Source organism: Gorilla gorilla, chromosome 15 (genome assembly GCF_029281585.2).
Source record: "Gorilla gorilla gorilla isolate KB3781 chromosome 15, NHGRI_mGorGor1-v2.1_pri, whole genome shotgun sequence".
NCBI classification, from domain to species: domain Eukaryota; kingdom Metazoa; phylum Chordata; class Mammalia; order Primates; family Hominidae; genus Gorilla; species Gorilla gorilla.
Window position 1 is genome coordinate 73021898 of NC_073239.2, and position 23027 is coordinate 73044924.

Sequence of the window (23027 nt, forward strand, 5' to 3'; positions counted from 1 at the left end):
GCAATGACTGAAGCCATCCCAGGGCACATTTTGAGCAGGAGACTTTGGATCTATAAAGGCCAACTATTTCAGGCGGGAGGCCAGAAGCTTCCTAACCAAACAAGTGCAAACTTCATTTTCTTTTGCAGTCAACCATTTCCTTTCATCCCAATCTATTTCTGGAGCTCTGGGAATAGGTCACATCCTTCTCAGCACATTGTTGTTCAGCAGAAGTCCGTGAATTATTGAACCAGCCTGGTGCCTTCAAACTCTGGACCAGAGGTTCTTGACCTTTACTTGGTCCATGCATACACTTGGCAGCCTGCTGAAGCCCACGAACTCCTTCTCAGAAAAATGTTTTTAAATACTTGACATCAAATATGTGAGATTACAAATGAAACAAGTCATGTAGAAATATAATTATTAAAATATTAAAAACAAAGGTGTGACATAGTATGCATGCCTTTTATTAACATTAAATAATATTTAGCAGCAGGCATAATAAGCATCATTTTGAAGCAGTGATACGTGTGAGCAAATTTCAAGATGTCTGCAATAACTGAAAAGTGGTATGAATGCATCTGTCATTTCTACAGATGACAAAGTCAAAGGTACTGCTAATATCACTGTGGTCTGTTGCCTACTCTCATAGAGGAAATACTAAATTTTAGTTAGAGGTTAATGAAAAGAAAGATGCAATTTTTTTTCCCACCCAAGATCACAGACCCTAAACTCTTTAATGTAAGAATCCCTGTATTATCTTGCCTGCTGGACCTCTCACCCTGATGTCCCATAGGCAACTCCAATTCAAACAAGTGGAATGGGCTCATCATCTCATCTACTCCTCCACTCCCGATCTCCGTGGATGCTCCACCCAAGCCCACAGCCTGGACTGGCTACGAGGCTGCATTCTCCCTCACTCCCACAGCCACTCCCCTCCTTGGCTTCCCTCCTGTGAGTCTCTTCACCCTCCACTGCTGTTGCCTTGGCTTAGTCTCAACTGGCTGGACCTTGCAATGGCCTGCCATCTGGTCAGCCTCAGCCCTCTGCCCCTCCAATCTCTCCTCTGCATCGCTGGGGGAGGGATTGTTCCAAAACAGCAATAGTTTACAGTTTTAACATGATTAAAACCTTCTGTGACTGCAGGCCAGAGCCCAGTCTTTTTAATATGGTATAGAAAGCCTTCTGAAATCTTGCCCCTACCATGTTTGTGTCCCGGTCACTTGATGCCCTCACCAACACTCCAGATTCCAACCATCAAGACCACGACGCACTCCCTCCTTCACCCTGCTGTCCCAGTCAGTGCCGACTCATCTTGCAAGACTCCATTCAAGGGCCACATTTTCCCTGAACCCTTTCTTATTGATCTACATCCCCAAACCTATCTTGCATGTATGAGAGCACACGCGCGCACATGCACGCACACACACACACACACACACACAGAGTTAATTGACCATTTTCTCCTTTTTTTTTTTCCACCACATCCAGTAAATATAAATATTTCTAGCAGTAGCAATTGCATGTCTTTATTTGGCTTGTTTGTTAATGTGACAATCTTTTTCCACTAGGCACTAAGAGTCCTTCAAGGGCTGGTACCATGTTTTTGTTTTTGTTTGTTTTCCTTTGATTCTCTAACATCTAGCACAGTATCTAACACACAGAAAATTCTTCTTATGTGTTTGGGTTTTTAAAAAACGACAAACAACCAAAGAATGAATAAATTAATGAGGAGAGAGAAGTACACCTATAATTTATTTAAATAAAGTTTCGATTGTAGCACAGAATCATATTAAAGAGTATTGTGGAGATAAAAACACAGCCTCTCTGCAATGTAATTTATTCTTCAACCATTCTGTTGGGCATGCTCCTCAGAGATGAAAGAACTAAGCAATGGAGGAGGTCTATATCCTGCTTCGTGTCTGAAGTTTGTTAGAGAGAATCTAGAACTCCATCCTCGGTACCACTGCTGATTTGCTGTGAAATATGTTCTGGGAAATATAAGGCATTGCTGACCCCAGGAACAAATGTTTTTCTGCCAGTAAGTAAGAATTCTAATCCTGTTTGAAACCAATTCCAGGTTTGGAGAGTCAAGGAGATCATTGAGTCAAAGTCTCATTATGGCTAACAGAACAAAATCATATTTTTAGCTTTCTACTTCATCACATCTGTGTTTTCTATCTTCTGACATTCTTACTTCACCTCTAGTCTCTCTTGTTGGCTCAGTATTTCTTCTTAAAGAAATATTCTTCCCACTCACTACATTAATTTGTAAGCAGCCACTGGACAGGACTAAGCTATCCATGCAATTATCCACTGGTACTGCAGAACTTCTACCCAAATGAAGCATGGTAGGAGTGGAATGATGACTGTTCTCGTTTTCTAGAATTCTTCCAAATGAGGAGGAAAATTTGATATTTTTTCTTTAGTCACTTCCATGCTCAGTATGGTATTAGGTTGGTGCAAAAGTAATTGTGGTTTTTGCCACTACTTTCAATGTCAAAAAATGCAATTTCATTTGCACCAACCTAATATTATTCTACGGGCTAACAGTGTTTGTGAGTTTTTATGATCACTATTTGGGGACTGCTATCTTCAGAAATATTATTGCGTTAAGACCCTTTTGCTGTGTGCTTCTGGCCAGCAGGACTTTCCTTTGGCTGTGAACTGTATGTGAAGTAGCTGGGCAGATGCAATGGCTTCCACTAACTCACTAGAGCAGTTGGCTCCCTTGTTAGGAAGACCCTCATTATCACTAACTTGAGAACTGCTGCCAGGTATAAGACAAATGTGGTGATGCCATAGTCATTCATCAAATGAAGGGAAAGAGTGACCTTTGCCATCTATTAGGATGAGATGGAATGCTTTGATGTCAGCTCAGTTAAAGTGGTATATGTGCCCATACCTATCCATTCAAACCCAGAGTCAGGGAATTGTTAGGAGTCATTTGACTGAGCTTTCTGCTCCTGCACAGATGAATGTTTTATACAATTCAGACTCTAGTTCTAATAGTCCAAAGCCTTTCATTATTGCCTGGCCTGAGAAAAACTTCTCATTCAGTTCCTTCCATTCTTTTAAGGACAGGGGACATCTTTTGCTAAATGTTGTTGGAATACGTAGACATTTAGTTGCAGCTTCTCAAAGAAAAAACATCTCTCACCAGAGCTAGCTATCTTTAGCGAGGTCTTCCCTATTTCTTTTTTTGGAAACATGAACCATATATTTCTCTGGCTAATTGGTATTTCAAAAGCAAGCTCAGAAACAAGGCAAGGACTCCAGAAAGTTTTTGTAGAAATGTTTATTTTTGATGTAGCCAAGGCAATTTAAACACACACTTAATCAGAAGCAGGGACAGGTTGAAAAATAGATCTGAGGTCTCAAGAATTATTGGACAAGCAGACTAGAGAGGTCCTAGGAATATTTTCTGGACATGGGATTGTGGGCTAAGCAAGTGAATTCAGCAAAGGAGGTCACAGGAGTGGATCCTGTCAACTCACCTTCCTGCACCTCCACCTCCACATTTACCTGCTTTGCTTCTTTCCTGCCAACCAGCCCAGTAATCCTGAACCCCACTCCATTGCAGGAGCCAGTTTCCTTAGAGACAAAACTAGGGCCAGGGAAAGTAAGCGTGCCAACCGGGCCAGGGTGTTGGATGCTCCAAAGGAAGTAAGAAATGGTGCTGAGCCATAGGCTGAGGCTCCATGGGGCAAAGCCACTGCCAGAGCCTTGTGCCAGGGAGAAAGTCAAGGAGTACCAGGTTCGAGGAGCCAGAACCAAGCACAAAGACCTGTGCTCAGAGATGCCAGGCCAAAGGGTAAGGGAGAGGAGATCCCAGGTCACTAGCTCCAAAGTCCACAGATGCAATGGCTTATTCAAGAAAGGCTCAGCACTCATAGAGCATGGGCTAAGATGAAATTGGAAGCACTTACTATTTTTCAGCTGTACCTTTCATACATGAGTCAAAGAAGTTCATGAGTAGACACTAGTTCCCTTCCTTGTATTAGAAACAGGCATCTCTCTATCCTCTGTTTCAAAGCTGAGGCCTCCCTCAGCACGCTGGATTCCATGTCCCTCCACCTTCCGTATTACCATGCACTAAATCACTCTCTCTGGCTCTGCTGTCCTCAATCTTTCTCCCTTGGATCTTTCATATCATCCTATAAACCTATCTCATTTCCCCACACCAGGAAAAACAATGATTTCCTAAATGCTGCCTTCTCTCTTAAGTGACTTAGAGAAAGAGAGAGAGAGAGAGAGAGAAAACTCTGCAATTATGAATGTATACATAGGTCATAAAATTGATTTTTCTAATCCAGAAAATTATGACAAAGGTCCAGATGAAGAGGAGTGAGATAGTATACAGTTGGCTTCTGGGCAATTGATAATATTCTATATCTTAACCTGAGCAGTGAGCATTCAGTATTTATTTTTTAATTTGTTAACTGAACACATAGGTTATATGGAATTTTCTATGGGTAGGTTGCATTTGTAAAATTTAGGAAGTTTTTGAAAACTGAAAAAACAAAACAGCAACAAATCCTGTGCTGGGGGTTCTGTCTCTTCGCCTTCTGGTGACCTTCCCTCTATATTGTCTGTTCTTTCTCAGGCAGGTTTTCTACACAGCAAGAAAGTTTGCCATGAGCACACCTCACAGTTTGCAATGAGAGTGAAAAAGGGCACCTTTTCCCTGAGATTTGTATATCAGATCTCTGGGAGGACATTCATTGGTCTGCATGTGTTTATGCCCACATTCAGTCATGTGCCGGTAACCTGGCTCTCGGCAAGGAGGGAGGGACTGATTTTTAGTGTTTGCTAATTTCTGTGGTGTAAATACCTCCACCATGGCTAATTTCAAGCTACTGATGTAATGCCACTTGTGAAGTGGAAGGAGCCCATTCTAGCACGTCACTGCCACATCGCTGATCAAGTCACTGTGGCCAGGGTGATGAGACACATACTCTGTCCATCCTGGAGCAGGAAGCATAGCATAGTTTGGACAGGACACCATGAAGGTTTACTTCAACAGAATTACATGCAGCAGGGAGGTGTGGCTGGCCAAAGGAAATAAAGAACTAGCACCAGAAAAAAGGAATGAATGCTGTGCAGCTGAAAAAGCACATGCCCATTGGACTTTAATTTTTTCCTTTTCCCTTCCCTCTTCCCATTCTCTGTGTTTGGTCTGCATGATCTCATCCATCTCCATGGCGTCAATTCTCATGAAGTAATGATATCCAAAATCTTCAATCCTCTCCTGGCTTCTGAGCTCCACCTTCACATTTCACCTGTCAATTGGATATCTCCATCTGCACGGTCCCAGTGACCACAAACCATGCATATTGTTAAGTGAATTCATTCTCCCTCCCCACAAGCATGTTGCTCTGGTTCACTGGTTAAAGACTTCAGAGTCATCTCTGACTCATTTCACTCTCCCTCACTCCCATCTCCCCACGAACAGCCCGAGTCCTATTGATTTGTGCCTCTACAATATCTGTGAAACATATCCTTCTTCTCCCCTTTCCAGTGCCATTGCCCAAATTTAAACCTGCACTGTCTTGCACCTTGGTTTTTAGAGTGACCCCCTTCCTGCTTTCCAAGCCTCCTCCCATCCATCCAAACTTTAAACAACACAACTTTTAAAAAATACAAGTGTGATTATGCCCTTATCCCTGGGTCAAGACTTTAAAGGCTCCCTGTGTCCGTAGGATGAAATTCAGACCCTAACTCAGCACACCAGGCCTTTGACACCTGGCTCAATCTTCATCACCTGGTCACACCAGGCATTCTTATGCTCCTTGGCTTTTACACGTGCTGTTCTTTCTGCCCAGAATTCCTTCCCCATCCATTGTTTTTACTGGACTCTCGCTCATCTTTCAAGTCCCAACAAAAAATTGGATCCCCTCTCATTACCCACCCTCAACCACAGAACTATCTAGGCTCCAACATCTTGTGATCCAAACCTTAATAATAATACTTACATTGTATTATAGTTAGCCATTTATTAATACATGTTTTGGATGAATGGAATGAATGGGTGGATGGATGAATTAATGAATAAATGAATGAATTCTGGATGAGTAATGAATAGGAAAGGCAAATGGATAATACCCACCAAGCTCTGCAGTCCTGGAGGTTTCTATTCAGTGATCAAAACCCCTGTTCTCCCTTATAAGCGGTAAAAGTTTTATGTAAGTGTTAAAAATTAAAAAAAACCAGTAAATTATCTAGGCAGAGTCTTGACAGGACCATAAGCTCATCAAATAATTGGGTGAAAGATGCTGACAGTTCAAGAAGAACACATTTCCTTTTGAAAAAGCATCTGCATTTACACCTTATGTTCAGATAAACACATTTTTCTCCATTTCATTTATAATCAAATATGTTTTTATTAAAAACATATTAAAGAATTATTTTTGAGATATACCTTCTGCATCCGTCTGCTAGGAGGTACAGTGTTGCATGATGTAACAATAAAACCTTTTTGTAGTAAAGCTGGGATCACCACGAATCCTGAGGCATTGTCAGCTTTTTGTGTGATTCAGTCTACTAAAGTGAAGGGGTATTAACTTCATTTTCTCTCACTTTGCCAAAAGACAAATTTAGGCACAAGAAAAGGCAAGTTTGACTCAAAGGAACATAATTTGATCAGCGTGCTCCTGTTTCTTACTCTAGTTTCTAGGACACACTTGCCTTCTTAAGAAGGATTAAATAACTTCAAGTGGAAAATTAAGTAAAGAGAACTGATTACTACAGAAATAAGGATCTTGTTATTATGTAAATGGTAAGACCGAAGGAGAAAAACTAAAACACAAAACCAAGGATAGACTGTGGAAGGAAAATTGAATCCAACTACAGTGTTTATCAAAATTTCATCTGCCAGTTTTAAGTTCTATAGGATAATATGGTTTTAAATTTTCAGGTCATCCTTGGCTGGGCACGGTGGCTCACACCTGTAATCCTAGCACTTTGGGAGGCTGAGGCAGGCTGATCACAAAGTCAGGAGATTGAGACCATCCTGGCTAACACAGTGAGACCCTGTCTCTACTAAAAATACAAAAAATTAGCTGGGCCTAGTGGTGGGCGCCTATAGTCCCAGCTACTTGGAAGGCTGAGGCAGGAGAATGGCGTGAACCTGGGAGGTGGAGCTTGCAGTGAGCCAAGATCGTGCAAATGCACTCCAGCTTGGGAGACAGAGTGAGACTCTGTTTCAAAAAAAAAAAAAAAAAATTTCAGGTCATCCTCTAGTTATAATTTCCTTCTTCATATTCATATTAACATTTGGGTATCTTAAACATGTAAATGAAAATCATCAATAAGCCTCAACTAAATTATAAGAGCAAATACTTGATCCTAGATTGAAGTTCCTTATGGCCCAATCTTTATCTACTGCAATAAATGTCTGTGGCAGGAATAGGAAATATATGGGATTTTTGCCATGTTTCTCTTCCTCCCGTGCCCAAGGTCAACAACAAAGAATCATAGCAGCACTTTGGGAGGCTGAGGCAGGCAGATCACCTGAGGTCAGGCGTTCGAGACCAGCCTGGCCAACATAGTGAAACCCCATCTCTACTAAAAATACAAAAATTAGCTGGCTGTGGGGCTCACGCCTATAATCTCAGCTTCTGGGGAGGCTGAGGCAGGAGAATTGCTTGAACCTGGGAGGTGGAGGTTGCAGTGAGCCGATATCACACCACTGCATTCCAGCCTGGGTGACAGAGCAAGACACTGTCTCAAAAAAAAAAAAAAAAAAAAGAATCATAGCATTTGTTATCGTGATCTGTATGCCAGTCTTCGAATCTTCAATACAAAATTATCCGTGGCGGTCACCAGTAATGTATCACTGTTAGCCCACATTTCAGTCAGGGATGAGCAGGAAGCAGCTGGTAGATTCAAACTAGTAATTTTAAGGGTGCTTAATACAGGGACTATTGTTAACCTTTATCACTCTTAGGCCTGAAGGGACAAGTGGTTACAAGAATCTAGAAGGAGTGGCTGCATGGAGAAGGTGTTTGACAGGAGCCTTTGGTGGAGAGAAGCAGTCTTTGCAATCAGACAAGGAGGGAGCTGGGGAATCCATACCCAGCCCTCACTCTCCTCCCTCCTCCAGTCTCCTGCCAGAGTGTTCCATTAACCAAGCACAGTTGGTTCTATTGCATGAAGCAGGGTGGAGAGTAGATTTGGAAAGGACAGTGGCAGACATCGGATTGAGATAGGGTTGAAAACATGCTGCCATTTATAATTTCCCTCATTGTGCTGTCTTTGCATGTGAGCGCAAAGACAAAACAGATGCCGATGCTAGGATGTCATTGACTTTTCATGTCTTCATTTCCCAGTGGTTAGGCAGGAGTGAGCCTGCAGACCTCTAAGACAGATGATGCAATTCTCCAAGCTTAGCATTCTAAACCAATTGAATTGTTGGCAAAAGACTACCAGCCGATGCTTTTTAGAAAGATGTGATAGACTATTTTGTTTGTAACATGTCTCAAGCAAAGCACGCAAGAAAAATTTCCTCCTCTTTTTCATCTGTCTGCAGATGGGATCCTTGTTTCTCCGGAGTCATCTGCAAGTGTTACTGATCTCCCCATCTGAAACCCCAGTCAGTGGAAGAGAGTGAGATTTCAGGGGAGTTTATTCATATCCAGTCTATATATTTTTGATTGAAACCTGATATCTTGACTCCAAGTGTCTCGTGATCTGCCGTCACCCAAATGTGTTTTTGAGGCTTCATCCCAGTGGTGTTTTCTTGTGCTGCAAATAGAAAGCTGATGGTTTCTTTCCTGTTGTGGAAAATGTTTGTATGTCAGTTTTCGAAATAAATATTCTAAAACTGTCCATGGAACATTCTAGGGTGAATCTTAAGAGTGGAGAAGGCCTTGTTTAAGTAGGGTTTGGTTAGCATCTGGCCTGGATTTAAATGATCACATTAGGTGAGCAGCCTGTGAAATTTCAGCTTAATTAACTATAATATTTACTATTAGTGCAAAGAAAAATGGGAGAAAGGGAGGAAAACTGATATTAAAAATAAATTTACTGTATTGCTTCTTTCCGCCTTTTGGTAAAAGGGTAAGTAAAACAAGGAGGTGCAAATAGGCATTTTATATATAATCAATTACTATTTCTCATCTGGCCATTTAAAAATTCATTCAATAGATATTTTTAGTCAGTGTGGTCAGTGTATCTTTAGTGTTTCAACAGAAAAATGAAGGGAAAGTCTTTTGGCATATTTTCCAGTTGTGTTTAAAGACATTTTTCTCACTTTAAAATTAAAGACTACTTATGAAACAATAAAATCTCTCTCTCTTATGCTGTATGTTTGAAGATCTTCCAAACTTTATAAATAATAAGCTTCCAAATATCCTTGTGAAAATTTGGTTTTATTTTCCCTGGGCCAGAGAAATTACATGTGAGAAATAAAGGTCCAAAGGCATGGGACAGAGAAAATGGGATTCTCCTGTTCTGTGCCCCCTTCACCCCTGCCTTCATGCCCCTTGTTTCCCAAGCTCTCCTTGGCCTTTCCTTTTGCTCTCCCATCTCCATTCTCTGCTATTGTTCTGTCATCCCCAAGTCCTTTCATTTAGTTCATTTTTATGCTTTCCTCCTTTGATTCCTGTTTAACACCCATGTTTCCTGGGTTTTGTGAGCCTTCCCATAACTTGGGGTCAAGTATTGGAGATGCCTGGGTATCTGAATATTCACCAAACCCCACTTGTCCTTCCTGTGTCCTGTGGAAGGCTTTGTGAAGGAAGAGACTTTGAGGATGGGCTCCACCAGAGGAGAGGGAGCAGGGAGACCTCTAGCCAGTCAGAGGAGTCATGGCCTGGCATTGGCAAGAGAGTACCAGCTCACCTTGGGGGAGAGGGAGCTGTGGAGTGAGTCATATCACAGAGCAAGAGAACACAGTGGGGAAAGGAAAAGGGAGAGGCAGAAGCTGGGAGACTGACTAGATTCGAGGAAGAGAAGAGGAAAAGCTCAATGCGGGTGCTTAGAGAAAACCATCAGAGATTGGAGGAGAACTAAGGGTTCAGTGACAGGGAGGCTAAGGAATGAAAAAATTCCCAAAGGAAGGCATCCAAAGTGAGAGATTTCAATAGAATAATTAGGCTAGATTGCCATAAAAAGACATAAAGGTATTGAGTTTTAGCATCTCGTCCAAAAAGCTTGACACAGTGAAACTTAAGAAATGCAGCAGTGGCTTAATGGATAGCAGGCATTTTTTAAAATTTTAGGCATGAGGCTAAATATGAGCTTGAACATGTGAGAAGAGGTTCCCATTAAAGACGTGGGAGGAAGTGGCATCGTGGACACACACAGAAAGGTTATCTTGGAAAGATAAGGGACACAGCTTCCTGCCTCTGAGATCAGAGGAAGGAGGGTGGAATAAACATGAAGCAAATCTGATGCAAAGGGTAGAGGAGTTGAGGAAGTTTACCTAGGATGGCCTCCCTCTTCTCACTAAAGATTGCTAATGAAAGGAGCTAGGAGCTCTGAAAGTAGAGGAGTGCCACTTTAGATCATGTACTTGGAAAAGCTGATCTGTAAAAAGTCGTAAATGTCCACTTAGAATGCCTAAGAAGCATATTTGAGACACAGAATGAAGAGCAAGAAAACAATGCTGCTGTGGAGGTGGGGGGAAATGGAAGCTGGTTTTGAAAGCAAGCAATCCCAAAGACCAAAAAAAAAAAAAAAAGCAGCTTCACATTCACATTCTAGTTGTGTGCCTAAACTTCCTTCCTTACTGATTTTTGCAATAAAATAGTAGACCAATGGTTTGGACATGTGTATACCAAAGAGAGCTCTGATAAATTAAAAGTCACCTTGGCAGAAAGCAGTGTTCTGGATCTGGAATGCCCATGGTATATCAAAAGGTTCTTTGTAGAACAACCCCAGAGATCAAGGGTCTGAGGTAGGAGTTTCTGAGTTATCTAGAGAGCTAGGCTATGCACAGGGCAGGAAATTCCTTCATAAATTACCGACGTAGTATTTGCCTTTCCTAAATGATCATAGAGCAAAGTACAATGAAAAGAGCACAGTGCTGGGCTCTGAGAGTCCAGAGTTCAAGTCTGGGACCCCTACTTACTATATGGGCAAGTTACTTAATCTCTCTGAATCTGATCTATAAGATCTAGATAATCATACCTACCTCATAGAACTGTCAGAATTGGATGACATAATAAATTCCCCTTCTTCTTTCCCTACCTGCCTGAACACTTTGAAAATTTCAAATTCTAAATTGTGGAAAAGAGTGTATTTATTATATCCATCATGATTCTATAAACATCTCTCTTAAAGACTTAAGGATGAGTTTTTTAAAGTCATGAAAGTAGAGAAAGGAATTTTCAGGGACAATCTCAATGTAAATCTGGAAAAACCAGTAAGATACAGGACCTCCCTGAAGTTTCCCTGGGGTTTCCTTTGGTCTACTGTTTGCTGCGACTGCCTCCAGAGCATGCTCTCCTGAATGTCTGAAAAGAGATTTGACAGGGAGGGGGAACCTTGAGAAAGAGAAAAAAGGCAGGCACTCAACGAAATCAAGGTAATGGAAGGTTTATGTCTCTTCCCCTAGGAATGACAGAATCGGGTATGTGAGACTTCCTCAGAACTGTCTAATCTGGGTGTCAGGAATTTGTTTCTAGAAAGACAAGCCCAGTCCTAGGATAGCAGAGCCATCTATTCTGAAAAGTATGATAAGTTAGGCACAAAACTAACAATAGCTGCACAACTCATTAGGTTTCCTAGTCACAAAATTCTCAACATTGACATTCCTTAGCTTTGTAAAAATGTTGAAAGCAACCTCTTTGCATGAAAAGCACACTACTTCAGCAAGAAAATGGAAGTGATGAGAGAAGAACTGTCATGAGGTTTCTACCTTGCATCTGCCAGCCTACCTGCTGCTGGCCTAGCCTCTACCTTCCCCTATCACTGTGATGACCTAGCCTTGCTCCTGCCCTCGGCCAAAGTCTCTACCTGGGTGCTGGTTCCACTGTCCATTGTACCCAAGGACATTTGCTCCAGCAGTTCCCTGCCGCCTCCATCCCCAACCCTGCACCTTCAAGTTTTTCTCTACAGTGGCAGTCCTATCAACTTACAAACATGCTGTTCTTTCCTAAAAATAATTCTCTTCTCTCCCTACTTCCTCTTCCAGTTATATCCCATTTCCTCCTCTCTTTAAGAAGAAAACCCCTTGAAGGAAACATCTGTTCTTGCAACCTCCAGTTGCTTCTCTCTCTTTCTCTCTCTCGTGAACCCAGTTTGGGACCCCCACCTCTCCACTCACACTACTCAAGGTCACCAATGGTCAAGAACACTGCTAACTCTAATGTAACTTCTCAGACCTCCTCTTAATTGACCTATGGGCAGCATTTGACAAAGTTGGATGCTTTATGCCTTGAAACACTTTTCTCTCTTGCCTCCCAGTTTCTCCCGGTGTTCCCCCAACCTCACTGGCAGTGTCTTCCTCATCCCTCCAAACTCTAAATGTTGGACTTGCCCAGGGCTCATCTCTTGATACTTCGCTTTTGTAATTGCATTTACTGTCTTGGCAAACATTTCCAGTCTTACAACTTTAACACCACCTCTGTGCTGATGACTCCCAAAATTGTATCTTCACTCTGGACCTCGCCATTAAACTCACAGCCATCTACCCACTTGACTCTCCAATTGGATATCTAATTGATGTCTCAAACTTAACACGTCTGAAACCGAGATCCTCGCATTCTTCTTGAAACTATCTTTGCCTGCAGTCTCCGGTTGTTGGCTACTCCATTCTTCCAGTTGTTTCAGCCCAAAGATCCTAAGGGCATCCTTGACTCTTTCCTCTCTCACACTCCCTATATATGATCTGTAGGCAAATACTGTTGGATCATATATATATATATATATATATCTGTCATTCCTAGGGGAAGAGACACCAGGGTCTTTGCACTTGCTGTTCCCTCTGGATCGCTCCTCTGCCAGGTATTCTTATGGCAAGATCCCTCACTTCCTTAGTTACTCCATCTTAGTTACTAGCTTTTTTATATATATAATAAATTATATATAATTTTTAAAAATTACATATTATATAATATATAAATCATATATATTTATAAATTATAAATAAAGTATATAAAATATATATATATATATATGTCCTTCACATTCTTCACATCACCCTCTTGCTACCATTCTGGTTCAACTCTCCATCATCTCTCACTGCTGTGGCAGTCTCTAGTCTCTCTGCTTCTATCCTTGCCCTCTGAGGTTTCTTCTCAACCTAGCAGCCAGGGCTATTCTGTTAAAAAACGTAAAGTTCAATCATGAGACACCTCTGCTCAAAACCTTCCAAGGATTCCCATCTCATCCAGAATAAAAGTCAAGTCCACATGATGATGCCCTCTTATCCCTTGACCCCATTTCCTACTGCTTTCCCCTCAATTATGCCAATGTAACCACACTGGCCTCTTTCCTGTTCTTCAAACAACTGAGGTGTGCTTCTGCCCCAGCGTCTTTGCACTTGCTGGTCCCTCTGGATTGCTCCCTCTGCCAGGTATTCTTATGACAAGATCCCTCACTTCCTTAGTTACTCCATCTCAGTTCCTAGTTTCTTCTAAGGGCTTGATTAGGCTTGGACATCACCAAATGCTAGTTACTCTTCTTTCATCAGATCAGCTTCCTCCATATCAGTTCTGTTCTCATGCCTTTTGTAGTCATTCAGATGTTTGCCAGCAGCTTCCAAGATTATATCCTTCCAAGCTTGAATACAACAGGAATTGGCAAAGCCTTTGTCCCTTCATTATTAGCAAGCATCTAGCAATTTAGAAGCACACATCCTTTCCATCTTAGGAAAGCCTATCCTGCTTTTCTGCGTCATTTTTTCCCCTCATTATCGTTTATCACTACGTAACTATACATTTTACTTACCTTGTTTGTCGGCTTCCTCACTAGAACATATGTCCCACAGGGTCAGACATTTTTCTCTGTTTTGTTCACAACTTTATTCAAGCACCTAGAACAGGTCCACTCATGTAGTATTTGTTGAAAATTTGAAGAAATTGATTTTATTAATTGAATATATTTGAGTAACCAAACATATTGCCATCCAATATTTTTAAAGGTATTTGGGGAGAAATATGGCAGAAATCTAGTTTAAACTTATGCCAGACCTGGGAAAGATACCACGCAGTAGTAACCTTACCCATTATACTCAAGAATGAGGTCTCCAAGAATAGCGTTTTCTTTGTTGCAGGCCACTGGCCAGCATCCAGCCAGACGCCTCATTGCCAATGAAAAGCCAGCTTCACGACCCTAAGGATAAGAAAACCAGTGCTCACAACCACCAAGCGAGGCATCACAGACAGGGTGGAATCACTTCTTACCGATTGATAACATCACAGCGATGGGATAATATCTCGGGGCAGTGAGGAAAGGTGCCGTGTTATGGTCTTGGTTATAGTTATGGTTATGGATAGGAAAATTGGCTCTGTCCAGTTTGTGACCCAGTCACATTTCAAGAGCTCAGGTACCTTACTTGAATTAGATTTAATGTTCCTTTTGTATGAGTGAATCATGTCTTCTTTTTTGTTTTTGTTTTTGTTTTGTTTGTTTAAAGAAGGAAGCTGTACTTCAAACACCCAGGTATAAGAGATGAGTGGATAATAAATATGTGGTAGCATTTGAACTTACAAAGAAATTCAAAAAAGTTTTTTCCCCCTAAAATATTAATTAAGTGACTAGTTGTGCGATGTTAGGTAAGTCTCCCGATTTTTCGGAACTGTAATGTCCTCATCTGTAATATAGTAGTGCAGGACATATGATCACTAAGGTCAGTTTCTGCCCTTTTGTTCTTTTGTTGCAACACCAATTAACCCTTATAAGAATAAAATAATAATGTTTGTCTTATATATCTCATGTTTTGCTAATGAGGATCAAATGAAATAATGTTTCTGAAAGCTTTTGGTAAACTAAACACTTTGCCCATGCAAAACATTATTACTATTCTCTATAAGTTTGGTAAGATATGTTTACTGTCCCTAAAATATTTTTGGAAAAATATACAACTCTAATGAAGAGCAATTGTGACAATCCTAATACATAAAGTACTTGGATAACTGTCATTTAAATTTCTTAAAAGCCTCAGGTGCGGCTTGATCAGCTTTAAATGACATCACCAGAAACATTACTCTTCCTTCTTCGGGTCAGCTTCCTCCGTATCAGTTCTATTCCCATGCCTTTTGTAGTCCTAAGATGTCTGCCAGCAGCTTCCAAGGCTACATCCTTTCAAGTTTGAATACAACAAGAACTATCAGAGCCTCTGTCCCTTCTGTATAAGTAAACATCTAGCGATTTAGATGCAAACCTCCTGCAGTGTCTGTGACCTAGAGAAATGCAATATGTTTATTGGCTTAGACCTGGGCATGAGCGCTATCTGAAAGCTGGGCAGATCCCTGTCCAGCCCCCCTGGATGAGGAGTGAATAAGGAGTGGATCCCCCAACAAAAAAAATGGTCCATTGAGAGTGTCCTTGCTGAAGAGGCAGGCCACATGTACACATTTCATAAGAAAAATGTGAGCATTAACTTTTGTCATAGCTGTTGGATAACCCCTCCAATTGCCAAGAAATCTGCACGTCGTTTTTACTGTGCAAACGAGCAGGCTGTTGGGAGACTTTTGTTAGTAGAAAGCTCTGAGTTTGCAGAGTAGAGCCAAATCTCCCTCAAGAGCCCATGCAGTCCGCTGTGTTTATTTTGTTCTTGCTTTCAGGTAAGGCTGGCTGGAACAGATCAGCCATGCCGTTAACAGCCATGAGAAGTGCTGTATCATTCACAAGCTTTGGTACACACAATTTCCAGGCACCACATTTTCCAGGGCACCTCAGTGAGGCATCACTCTCGCACAGTTCAGGGAGGAGAACTCAGTCTATCCTCCGAGAGCACATTAAACACAAGTTTGTGGGTTTGGTGGTTAGCTGCCAACAAGAAGACTGATCTCTGAATAAATAGTTCATGACAGGAGGACTCCAGAGTTCTTGGCAGAAAGAGGTGTTTCCAATACTAATGCTCCTTATGGCCGCCAAGGCGCATATGCTAAGTGGTCCATGTTTACTGGTAGTATTTGCATAAAGGATCAGCTCTCTTATTTTATTCAATGCCAAGATTTCCCAAGAAGAAGGAGATGGTGGATCCTCAGCACGAATATGGTAATGTGGCTGGTGCCACTACAAACCCTGTAAACAGTGTAACTGTGGAGGCTGTACCATCAACGTGACAGGTTTTCACATGAGATTACACTGCTATGAATATGAATTTTCCTCTGTGGCATATGAGAACTGCATCTTACAATGGAAGCTCTGCTACACGGAGATTTGGTTAAGCTGTCAGACTGTTAAATAAGTGGTCTCTTACAATTTGTTTATACCTCGACTGAGCACAACGTTTCAATAAAGAAGGAGAATTTTAACTGCCTGAAGGGAGATGGGAAAGAGATTAGAGAGTCTCTCTTGGTGGCTGACCTTTATCTCATTTCAGGGACTTTATTTTTCTAAGCATTGAGGAGCAAACAGTAAGAAAGTTGCTTCTAAAGATTCTGAGGAAAACCCCACATCTGTTAAAATAACTAAATGAGCCCCTGTTAGCCAAATCAGGGGCTTTCTCACACTAATTTGTAATGGGAAATAGGAATTAAGGTCCACAGTGGCAAAACGATTTTACCTTTTTCCTACTTTCACTGTGATGCCTTATGATTTAATATGACTCTAAACTAGTCTTTTGTGTGAAGGCAAGGTTAAAGAACGAGAAAGAATGAAAACTCCTAAGGTCTGGGGTTCACATGATGTCCCTTGCAAACTATTTGCCTGCCTAAATATTTTGGTTCTTTTGGTTTTTGTGATTGCTAAATTCTGTCCCAGAGTATTTGTCACCAGAACGACTACAGAAAAATTTGGTTAACAATGAAGTGCCAAAAGCAACTGCTGCAGCTAATTCTGATGCTCCCAACAGTCAGAACCAGCTGCTCTCCATAAGGGATTCATCTGTGGCCATGTCTAAACTCCTGTATACAAAACGGTGGGAAGGGATCGGCTGAAGCATGCCAATGTAGTCTTTATTTATTCATGATGGGATTGGAAAAAACACATTGAAGGCAGTTTTTTCTCGAAAAGTTTTAGAGAGACAATTATTCGCCACTTGGCAAAGGCAGGTAGGCAAGTGTCATGGTTAAGTGTTCAGATGCCAGGAACAGATGGACCTACTCAAGCCACCTACTAGCTGTGTGACCTTAGGAAAATTACTTAGTCTCTCTGGTATCTGGTTTTGTCATCTCTAACATGAGGATAATATTAGTTTCTAATGCAGTATTGTCTTGAGAATTAAATGAGATAATGGGCATAAAGTTCTTAGCATAGTTTCAGGCCCATTTGAAGTGCTAGATAAATGTTAGCTATTATTATTATTACCTGATTTACCTTAAATATTAGCTCTTGCTCCTGCTAATTAGAGACTATAAAGGCAGAAAAAAACTACAATAATGTTGGAAGATGCTTGCTTTCATGTTTTCAGAGATGAACATCCAATATGTTCTACTTAAAATATAAGATATTAGGAATCCAAGGTTTCCATTTCAAAAGCCAATTAGAAGTGGTAAGAGATTTTAATTTGGGAGGTAACACAAGGCTCATTCTAGGATTACCCTAATGAACATCTCGTTACTTATTTACTTTTGCTTTGAATGTGCTGTTGCAGAAAGAGCTTGGAGAAAGTGCTGGACAAGCTGTGAAGATAAAGTGTAAGTATAAAAATTTTCCATACATAACACACACACACACACACACAATCTGAAGAATTGAATTTTCTGTCTGCTCAGAACAGTTACCTCTTTGTGCTACTGCTAAATTTGCTGAAATGTTTCCCTTAATGGTGGTGCATTTGAAAAGGAGATTAAAAAACATGTAATTTTTGTCTTCATGAACATGACAGAGCCAGTCATATACTGGAGGCCACAGGGAGAGTCCAGGGGCCTTTGTGGCTGGGATGAAATCCTGAAGGCCCCAATTCCTGCTGAGAATCCATCAGTGCCAAAGGCCCATGGAGAAGGCGAGGAGAGAAAAAGCATAGGGCAGCCGCTGCCATCCACACGTTCATTTTGCCTGGCAGAAGGGTTGACCAGAAAGCCTTTCCTCCAAAGGTATAAAGCAAGTGAAAAGCAAGTTACAAATATATGCACTTTTGAAAATTACCATGTGGGCACAGAAAAGAAAAAGATTCTCCTTGTTCTTATTTTAAGAGAAAAATACTCTTCACATTTCCTTTCTGTGAGAAAGATAAATAAGAAACATTAAGTAGGGAAAATAGGTGGTGAGACAAAAATTATTATTTTTTCCTTAGCCAATGACCTTTGAGAAATTGAAATTTCCTTTGAAGGAATTAAAAAGGAAAAATAAGTAAAAACTAAAGCAGCCTTCTGGCTTTCTTTGTTACCCTACACATTGAGCACAACTGACAGGGTGGCCACTGCAGGACAATTCATAGGCCTTCATTGTTGAGTCATGGTCTCAGGTGGTGCATTGGAGGTCGCCGAGGCCTTGGCCTGCAAATGGACTGAGAAGGCCATTGAACAGTGTGGCGCATTGCTAATTAGTGGCAAATTTGGCCTGTTTCTGCGTGTGAGGAAGCTTGAGCTGAATATGGCCCCATCTGCTCTGAAAATAATGATAACCAAATATTAAGCAAAGGCTTTTCTTTCACAGGGAACTCCTATCTACAGTAATTTTTATTTTCATCTTTGCATTTTTTAATTTTTTGGTTTAATGCACAAAAACTGTTTTTTCAAGATGTTGTTGTCATAGGATGGGCTAACAGGCCCCCTAAATTTGAGGAGGTGTTCTTCATTTCTTTTGTTGCTTTCATTGAGCTTTCATTGTTGCTTTCATTGAGAATTATCTCCTTCAACTTCTGAACCCTGCAGAACACATTTTAGAAAACTGGATTTAAACTTAGCTCTGCAAGGTAAAGTAGCTTCCCTTCATTCCATCTGCCTCTGTTCATTTTTCACTGCTGTGCAAAGGCCATGTCTCCAAAAGTTGATTTACTGGAGGCTGACTTTTCCTGGAAAAAAATGTCAGAAGACTCTTCCCATTCCTATAATGGTTTCTGAACTGGGAAACTCATGTCTTCTTGTTTCTGTGTGTGCTTATTTATTTTTTAGTCAAGCAATAATAATTGCTCATTTTTTCCCTAATTTACTCATATTTACCTGGGGTTTAAAACCAGAAAAAAAAGTAAATAAAAAGAAAACAAGTACCAAGAAAAACACCAAAACAGAGTATGACTTTTCTCAGATCCCACGTATGGATTCCAAAAATAAGTAAGTAAGCAAAGGTACAGAACTTTTGCATTTTTCCTCCCTCTCCTAAAGGCCTGACCAGAGAAGGGTCCCCTACCTTTTTGTTGTCTCATCTAATCTTCATGCATTTTCTTTTTTTGTTTGTTTGTTTTTTTGAGGTGAAGTCTTGCACTGTCACCCAGGCTAGAGTGCAGTGGTGCTTTCTCAGCTCGCTGCAACCTCCGCCTCCCAGGTTCAAGCGATTCTCCTTGCCTCAGCCTCCCAAGTAGCTGGGATTACAGGCGCCCGCCAGCATGCCCAACTAATTGTTTTGTATTTTTAGTAGAGATGGGGGTTTCACCATGTTGGCCAGGTTGGTCTCGAGCTCCTGACCTCGTGATCCGCCTGCCTCAGCCTCCTGAAGTGTTGAGATTACAGGCGTGAGCCACCTTCTTCCTGCATTTCCTAGGAGCTTGCACAAATAACCCTCATTAGCTGAATGGTCCTAATAACTCCCCAAAACTAATTTTCAGCAACTGTAAAAAAAATCCACTAAGAATGGAAGTCTTGTACCACTTGCAGCAGATAACCATTTTTCTGTTAATTAAGTCGTTATAATCTTATTGCTATGAGAGGGACTTTGCCTGTATATCCATCTACTCTATAGCCCAGAATAATGAAAATTCTGCAAGAACCTTTGCTGATGGGTGCACCTTTGAGTTTACAAAGACAAATGATTTTAAAATGGACTCTATAGACCACTAGTAATGAAATTGACCATATCCAATTTTGAAAGCCCTAAGACCTAGGAGAAACTGCAAATTAGTGGAAGGTAGTATGTTTCTGGTGATGTGAAGCCCAAGCTGATATTGGTCCAGTGAAGTGTTGCAGGATTTGATAGAGCAGGTTAATATTGTCCCACCAGGTTAAAGGTCGACCCAGACATGAAATGTGTAGGCAGCTTTAGGCCTAGTACATTTGCAATTTCTGAAGAACTGAAGTAGTAACAGAAGAGTGGCTGGTATGATTATACTGGTGCTCTACGGGCATGTGATACAAATTAAAAGAAGAAGTAGCTTAGGCTGTTATCTTTCTTATGTAGAAGTAGTAACGACGGTAGCAACAATAGGAGCTGATATTTATTGAATATCTACTGTGTTCTAGACATGAGGCTTAGCAATTAGTATTCATTACTCCACGTAGTTCTCACTGGAGCCCAAGTGGGAAACACTTATCGTCCCCCATTGTATAATTGAAGAAACTAAAACACAGAGAGGCTAAATAACTTGCTTGGCTTAATCAGCGGTCAAGTAGTCGAGCTGAGACTTGAACCTCCATCTGATTCCAGAGGGAAATCACTTAGTCACTATCCTCCATTAACTTTCTGCTACATTACTCTGCCGCTATAGTTTATAGAATTATGTGACTGGGCAGGGGTTGCCAGGATGGTGCCTACAGCCAAGACTTTTGTCATCCGAAAATCTTTTGAATAACATTTCCAGTTTCTTGTGAAACCTTCTCTTTGTTTAACAATCAACTTAAATTCCTCATACTTCCCTTTCAAACTCTTAGCTGTCACTTCCTCTTGTGCAATTACAAGATCAATCATATGATCATCTTTTTTCTTCAAAGAAAATGGAAGCAAAGATAAGTGTTATGGTCTCTATACCTCCTTAGTTAACATCTCCAGGCCCCAAACTCTCAGAGTCCCTGCACATTGTAATATTTGGGCACTGTCCTTGCTGAGGTAGGTAACCTTGGGTATCTAAATCCTGGACCCATAAACGTAAGGTGCAAATGCTAAGGTGCAAAGCACTGAGAGGTAATGTGATGTATAAGTCCTGTTTTACTGTTCTCATGTAAATCAATTTCTCCTTCAAACATTGCAACACAGCATTTGAAATTCAGCTGAAGAAAGATTCATTCAAGTGTTTTCTTAAGTGCACGTTTCTAAGTTGTTTTGGTGTAAGGGGAAAACGCCATTTTAAAGACTTACTTTTATGAGACCTAAAACTTTTTATGTTCTCCTGTTTTTTTTTCTCTTCCCTCTCTCCTCATCCTATTTAGCCTTTCTCAATGGCTTTATTTTCAGCAATACCACTTTTACATTGAACGTATGCTTTACAGTAACAAAAGGTAAAGAGTAGTCTGTGTACTGGATTGATTTTCAATTTCTTTTCAAGAAAGGCTTTTTTAGCTCAAAAGAAGGGCAATCAGAAATAGAGCATTTTGCCTCTTTCTTTCACAATACTCAGTGCTTGGTTGTGGTTCCCTAATTTTTTCTTCTTCGAATCTTGGTACACGTTTCGAACTACCCTCACCTGTACTATCTCTCAGGCTTCGCAGTCTCAGTCTTGGCCAGTCTCCAAGTAGATTCTCTTTATGTGATATAATTTTAAAAAACAGAAGCAGTTTGTCATCTCAAACACTAGAAGAATGTGCCATGTCACTCTGCTGTAACTCCCTCTCTTCTGTCTTTCTCTCCCACTCCATTAAGTTTCAAGGGAGCAAAGGTACCCAGGAAGTTTTCGCTATAAATGAAGCTCCCTCGAGCTGGACGATAATAAAATGGAACAGATAAATGACCTCCTTTGTCTTTCCATGACTGCTTTATCAGTTTAAGGAGCCAAATGATGTGGCAGATTTGCATTTCTATCTCATGGAAGCTGGCATATTTTTTTTGTAGCCACGTCATAGTTCATCTAAATTTGAATACGTGAGACACAAGAATCCAGAGTTAGATGCTTTAACTTATTTCTATAGCAACTGGAGTACAGTGCTCTATAGAGGGGAGCCACTCAATACGTATGTGCCAACTTCAGCACCTCTCAGCCTTACAAAGATACTGGAACGCTTGAGCAATTCCCAAGACAGGAAGCAAAAAAGTGATAGGTTGTTGCTGATAGCTTAGCTGCCTGGAGCCTCAGTAAATTATTAATATGAGGGGATCAGCTGATCAGCTTCTGATTTCTATGGAAAAATGTAAGGGGGGACTCCCCCCAACGAATCTACCAGAAAGAAAATGTTTCTGGAACATATTGAAATATATAACCAGAAGGATAATTGCTATTGAAAATTAGAGGATGGGGAGCTGTGACCAAAATTTGGTGATATCATTTGATTAAAAATATTCGTAAGCACAGATGATGATGATGGAATTAGTGCTGCCTAAGTGTTTGTTCACAAATTAGAGAAGGGCTGGGACGTGGTATGAGTTGAGCCCTCACAAAGGGGCATGAAAAAGAAGTAGAAAAACTGCAAATATTTACGTTTTCATATCTGATATTACTTCATGCAGCCTTGCCTCCTTCCCCCTTCTCTCTGAAGTCAGCAAAGGTGGAAAAGCTGAGACTTTAGGGCCTTCAGCTCTGGAAACAAAGTAACAGAGTAAGGGAAGCAGGAGGAATGAGAAAAAAGTTCTTTACCAGTTAAATATGCATTTGGGACTATAGGATCCTCTTTAAAAATAAAAGCAACAACAATAATTCCTTAGACAAACTGGCAGAAGAGAAAGGCAGAGAACTGTTTTGAGTCTTAGCTCTGTGTCAGGGGGAAGTGACTGAACCTTTCTGAACTTCAGGCTCTCCACTGGTCAAGATGAGATCAGGAATCTACTTCTGCCCTTCTTAGAAAGTGGCATTGGAATAATGTATGGGAAAGTCCATTTTGGAGTGAGGGGCTGGGGTTGTGGTGGTTGGGATTTCTGAGTGTATTTATGTCCTGTGGCTGCCCTGACAAATTATCACAAACTGGGTGATT